This window comes from Cynoglossus semilaevis, chromosome 9 (genome assembly GCF_000523025.1).
Source record: "Cynoglossus semilaevis isolate Cse_v1.0 chromosome 9, Cse_v1.0, whole genome shotgun sequence".
NCBI lineage: Eukaryota > Metazoa > Chordata > Actinopteri > Pleuronectiformes > Cynoglossidae > Cynoglossus > Cynoglossus semilaevis.
In genome coordinates, this window is record NC_024315.1 from 16,770,390 (window position 1) to 16,777,040 (window position 6,651).

Consider the following 6,651-nt stretch of genomic DNA (forward strand, 5'->3'; position numbering starts at 1 on the left):
TCTTGATGTCAGAATGGAACATTTCTATATACTGTATGTACAGTTACATTACAGTTACAGAGACCAGAAAGGTTGTCTTGTGTGAACCCCCAGGTGTAAGAAAAGAGGAAGAAAGATTTATATGAGAAACTGTAAATCATCAAGGGCCAAAAAATAATCTGTTCAGTTTTTTGGCTCCAAAATTCCAAAAGCTACAAACAAACATCAGTGCAAGTTAAGTTCCATTTCCAAAAGGCCAAAGTGAAGAGAAGAGAAGAGCAGAGTCCATACCAATAGAACAACCAAAAATAAATAATAAACATCTAAAGAGATTCAACAAACAAACAAAGGACTGCAATTCACCAGGAGCCAGAACTGATGCCTAAACTGATATATAGAGCTTGAACCTCCCTCTTAGTATCTTTTGGGTTCACTTGTGCTGTGTGTGAACTGTTGCCCAGCTTGAATGAGTCTTTGAGGTGTGTATTTGTGACTGGAAGGAAACCTATTCTTTTAGCAATTTAAGACAATATTCAGTATCAATGTAAATGTTAATTTTAATGCGTTTAGTAAAATGTGTTGGGAACATAAAATGCTTTGAATACCAAAACTTTCACGACCCCCAGCGCAGTACCTCCATCTATCCTCTAGGGGTCACAGACTCCCTGTTGAAGACCAGGGAGTCTGTTGCAAAAAATTTGGTAGTTAATAATAATTAATCCTAAAGTAATTATAAGGAAATAATATTTCTATTGAATTGTATTTTTTTCTGTGTCAAAGGTAAAATATTGCAGGGCCCCTAAATGAAGTACTTTCCAAAATGAAGCTTAAAAATGTGTTAGTTTGTTTAAGATACTTTCTGTTCTCCAAGAGTTCAATCCATTTCATCACAAACTGTCAACAGTCAGCCATTCTTCTCTCAGTCCCACAGAAGTTCTGCTTCACCCCCTCCGTCCGCTGACCCTGAGTCTGTGCTGAGCAGCAGCTGGAGGCCAGAGCACAAGTCGGGCAGAGAGGAATCTGGCACCGCCGCAAACCCCACCAGACAACTGCAGGGCCACACACGAACAAATGCAGCCCACAGCAGCCCCGGTGTTCGTTCGCCAAGGGGTAAGTGCCAGCCTTAACGCTCCCACTCTGTCCTGAATGCATCTTCAATCGTTTTCTAGAAAAACCACATACAGAGTTGGTTTGAGGAACGGTCGGGTCCAAATTCCTGAGAACGCTCACACACACACACACACACACCTCGGACAGATAATACCTCGATTCCACCGACTTTAGTGAAACCACCAGGGTGTTGTGACCAGAGTGAACCCATTATGAAACAGTATTTAACACCCCTGCTTGTCCGTGTGCCCTCAGTATCAGTATCATGACGGATGATCCTGCTCCTCACCACAGTCTGAAGTCAGCATTCAGGATTTGTTGTACTTTCCTTTTACTTACATCTCACCAAAATTGAAATAAGTAGTTCTTTAGAATTCGTTTTTACCTTCTAAGGCCTCTAGGTGGAGCAGTCATCAGGCGAGGGCAGATAACCTCCAGCCCTCTACTCACTCAATCTGAGTGTTTGGAGTGTGAGAAAGACTGAGCACTGACTACTGCCACCTTGTGGATTCTTCTCCTAATGTCCACACTATCCAGTAAAAGATTTGAACTATTTGACTGGTTAACCACAAGTTTAAACTGTTTTTTTTTTTTGACCAGTGGGAACAAGGCTGTGAGAAACGGTGCACTGTTTCACTGTGATGTTGACATGTTCAAATGTTAAAATCAAGTGCTTAAAGATAAATGTGTTATTTAGTCAGCAGACAGTAACCACACATTCTTTCTCTCTAAAGATTCAAACCTGTGGTGTGCTGCAGCAGCACAGGTAGGAATGTGGTGGTCTCAGGGTCCTGGAAACACACACACACACACACACACACACACATCATTGTAGTCAGACTGTGTTCTCACAAACAGACATGACGTCAGTTTGTACTTGACAACAGAGTTGGAGGAAGGCAGACCTGATCATCTGTGGTAAATCCAGGGGGTCTTTTTTATGCCAGGCCCCAACACTTGTACTCATCTGTGTCTGGATGTGATTTAATGACTCATGATGGATGTTAATACCAGCTCTGAACTCACTTTTCCTCTTCATGTACATGTAACACTTCTATGTTGAAATTACAGGGCTCCATCCGCCAAAACACACAGTGCCCACAGGCTCAGCGAGGGGAAATCAGGACACCACCTCCCAGCAACCATCACGGTCCGGCAGCATCCCAGCCATGCTGCCAAAACCACCACTGACACCACTGGTTAAGCTGGTGGGCAAAGTCTACTCACTCAAATGCAGGTCAGTCAAAAAAATGGGTAAAATGTAAAGAACAACATTTGTGTTCAGTGAATCAGGTTCAGACAGCGGTTCTCCTGAACCGTGTGTGGAAACCTCTGTATCTGCCTCTGTATGTTCTCCAGAAGGTTTTATAACGTCATGTCATCTTTAATGGTTATGATCCTCTCATGGAGCTCAATCAAAAGTTTGTCCTTGAAGCCTTGTTTATGGTCAAGTCTTAGTTCAAGCACAGAGCCTTTTGTCTGTCCTCTGTGTTTGTGATGTGAATAATTTGGTAGGAGTTCAGAGAGCTGGGAGATCATAGACCACAGGCTGGTCTGTGTTTGATGTCTACATGGACCACCACTATCTTCTCTGTCTTTAATGTCCATACAGACCACCATTGTCTCCTGCTCTGTCTTTAATGTCCACCCAGTATACCATATGCAAGATTTGGTGGGCCATATAAAATGACGTAGTAAGTGGAATTGGTCCGCAGGCCTTGGCTTTGACATGTATGGTTTATGGGAACATTATATATATTTAGTGGACTCTACAATGGACAAAGACAGACCAGTCTGAACTGGCTTTAGTCATTGACATCAGACAGCTGCAGAAACCAACACATCTTTCTGAGAACTTCTTGACTGACACTGGTATGTGTGAAATATGAACCTTTGACTTTACTACAGTGGTTTGTAGTATTACTATATTAACACTCACCTCGGTTGGTGTTGTGGTTCAGCTCACAGGTCAGGAGGGCTCTAATAACCTCACCCTTGAATTTGAGAGTGTATGAAGGAAACGTCTGACACTTTTCTGACTCTTTACACCAAGAGAGACACTGTTTTTTTCCCCCTCATTTTCTTTTTATTGAAATATAATGTGAACATGTGTCAAATAAAACTGAAATGGAGAAACCGAACAAACCGTTGTCCCAAATGGACCTCGCTCTCTAACCTGGGTGGTGTCCACATTTTCCTACTGCTGTGAACAAATGTGACCCAGACAATCTAACGCTGCCTTCATCATAGGTAGAAGCCAGAAGAAGTCCAGACCCAGTTCTGTGGACGTTTTACCCAGGGGTCAGGGAGTTTAGGGAGTGTAATTTCCAGCAGTTTGACTTGTCATATACGTGGCATGTGGACTCTATACTTTGTTTAAATTTACAGCATTTTCAATTAAGGTGGAGAAGGTCCACACCACAGTACGCCAAGCTCAATTCAGGAGAAATGTGAATTAGATTACCAGGAATATTTTCAATAAAAGTTCTGTCAACTTGGCTTTGTATATTTCACTTTAATGGACACATTAAGCTGCGTGAAGAACCTTGAAGAAACACACACGGAGCCTAATATCACAGTGTGGCATTAAAGGGTTCTAACAACCATCACAGAGCTTAGCACAACACTGAATAACCTCTGCTGGACCTGCTGTGGCTGCAGCCTGATTAAAGTGGAGTTTTAATGACTGCAGTCGCTGTGCCCCAATGAGTAAAATGGCAAAGGTTTTGTGTGTGTTTTGGGGGTAGCAGCAGAGTGAAAAAAGCCAGCAGTCGTCTCTTTAAATTGAGTTTCCATTTTTCTGCTAAAAGTGCGTCTCCGCTGCCAACAGAATAATATAGTGAAAGCGAGGCTTTTAGTGGAGCAGAATAAACTTAGATCGTGTTGATTTTCTATTGCCATTACACTGTGCATTCAGCTTCAACATCATAATGACAAGTTCAAGCCAAAAAGCTGTCTCCCCCAGCTTTAAGTTAAGCACTTCTCACAGTTTTCCTAGCTACTCTCCAAGTGTACTCAGAGCGAGGGCAGAGGTTCAGGGTGGAGAGTGGGAACAGAGGAGGCAGAGTTCTGCCCATCACCAGTCACTGACCAGTCACAGCAGGATTTGCAAGTGTTGTTTGAAGGTTAAAAAAAGGACTATGGATTGACCTTGACATAGTTTGACAATGTCCCCTGTGAAAGATGGCAGCAGCAGCAGCAGACATTTAGCAAAAAAATATCCTGGAAAATATGACTCGTTGTAGTAGCATATAAAGCCCCGGAGTTTGAACCTGCAGCCAACAGTGAGGAGATGCTACATTGAAGTGGCCTCTTTTTTAGGTACAGTACACTCACTTTAAGGTCATTCACTGAGATCCAGCAGGCATTTAACAAAGAGTTTGCTTCCTGTTGATTTGGACTGTTACTTCTCAAAAATGTTTTGCTAACTATGTGAGTTGGTGGGACGGTTGGACCCTGAGCAGCGGAGTTTATACACAGTGTCCCTGTGTTCTGATCCTCAGGTTCTGTGAAGAAGTCTTCCACGGCCCTCTGTCGGTTCAGGAGCAGTGGATCACACACCTGCAGAAACACATCCTCTCTCTGGGCTACAAAGGCAAAGATTCTCCTCCCGCTGCACCGGTGGAAGCTGCGGCTCTGGTCCATCTGCTCTCTGTCTAGACGACTGATCACTGGCCTTAGTGGCTTCTGATCCTGACCCGGTCTTGATCCTGTCTTTAGTAGTGGCTGATGCACAGGTCTGATCTGACTCTTAGATGAGTATCAGATGTGAAAGTGCCAGAAAGTTCACTATCAGGTCTGTAGTTAGAATCCACACTTGAAATGAAAAACAATAAGAGAGAGCGGCCACGTCACCGTGTTCAAACCAGAGGCTCCTTTTTTGATATGTGATTTTTAACAACTAAAAACTAGTGAAATCTTTCAGTGACAAATGCCTTTCCTGCTGTGTGCCACTGCTCAGCTGTCTTTCCCTCTGATGCTGAAGTCCTTGTTGTGTCTTTTTTCCTGACGGTGGCTGTTCTTCTGCTGGTGGAGCAGATCTGTGCTCACTTTCAACAGCGTCTGAACCTAATGTCACTGACCTTGGTATCATTTCACTCCCCTTCTGTCAAATATTCACAGTAACATTTTCCACTGTGATTTTTTTTTTATTAATTCAAATGTACCACTGTGAACCTGTGTGTGATTGTTTTATAAATTCTACATTTTATCACTGTATATTTCTGATGTCTTAAAAGCATTTCTTTTTAAATGAATGATTTGAAATTTCTTTATCATGATTTACTCACAGTATGTTATGTGTATTTATGTGATGAACACAGCCCCCCCCACCCCCTAAAAAAAAACCAACCCATATGTGTATCCTTTGTAAATTTGTAATGGCTCTAAGTGTATGTAACTAAATGTAAAACAGAAGCCGTGTTGTGTCCAGGAGTCATCAGAATGTTAGCCACTCAGGTGAAGGCCCGCTGCTGTGACCACTGTGTTGTGAGGAGGAAGAATGAGTTCCTCCATCATCTGGGGATCCAGAGTTTCCTTCGTTCTGCTCATACATTCCTTCCATGTGTGCAAATGTGTGGAAAAGGACCCAGTGTTTGTCATTTGTGACTAACCCAGTCACACAGAGAGAAAAATGAATTTATGTTGGCCCGCTGACTGCTGCTGTTGCCATCCCACTCGCTCTAATGTCGTTTATACCTTGTCAACCGAGCCTTGTTTTTACAAATGTATCTTTTTCACTCTTTTGCTGGAACAAGTTTGTCACCTCGTGTCAAACAGACATCAGTTTCTAAGGACGGGGGGATGGACACGGAGTTTGTGTCCGACTAATTGCTAGGGTAGAAATAATCATTGCTCAGAAACGGTTTTTAGACTTTTTCTTTTTTTTTACATTTAAAACAGCTGTGATGTAAATAAAACGTGTCAGGTATTGTAACAAACGTACGTCTGTGTGTGTCTTTTCTCTCGTCCTGTCATTGGCTGTCTTCTAACTGTCTATCAGATTGTTTCATTGACATCTTTTTTATCTTGGTTCCTTTATTATATTTTATTTTTTTAATTTTCTCCTGTGTTGTTGTAGGTGTCCAGGGGAATCAGAATCATTCTGGAGAAACATTCCTGCACTGATGGCCGTCCTGTTGCACTGAAGACTGTGAGTAAGTGTTAGTCAAATGGAATGTTATTGTTATGATGTGATTTACTGCGGTGCAAATGCTTTTGTTTTATATGTGGTGTTATTTAATAATATTTGATCTGTTCTGCCTTTTAACTAACGCCATATTATTCAACCATCCAGATGCGATGCAGCTACTGGTCCTAAATTTTGATTAGAAAAATACATTTAAATGAGTATTTGAAGAAAAAGAAATTTCTTCTTTTGAGCATTTATTACAAAATATAGATTTCACGTCCATGCAATGATATATAGAAAATGCTGCAGGATTTCTATAAGGGATGCATGCAGGTAGTGTCCACTCTGTCTCTGTGTCACTGCCTGTGTTGGACAGTACACTGTTAGACAGGGATGCTCTTTGGAGCCTGACACTGAAGTCCTGTGATTTA

At 42.0% G+C, this 6,651-nt stretch overlaps 1 long non-coding RNA gene across 1 annotated transcript; it reads left to right on the forward strand.

The window, feature by feature from the left end:
- Nucleotides 1-6,029, forward strand: LOC107989017 (uncharacterized). Its single transcript, XR_001760508.2, has 3 exons — nucleotides 1-1,089; nucleotides 2,161-2,326; nucleotides 4,593-6,029. It is a non-coding gene; the product is annotated as an uncharacterized LOC107989017 (long non-coding RNA).
- The last annotated feature ends 622 nt before the right edge of the window (nucleotides 6,030-6,651 follow it).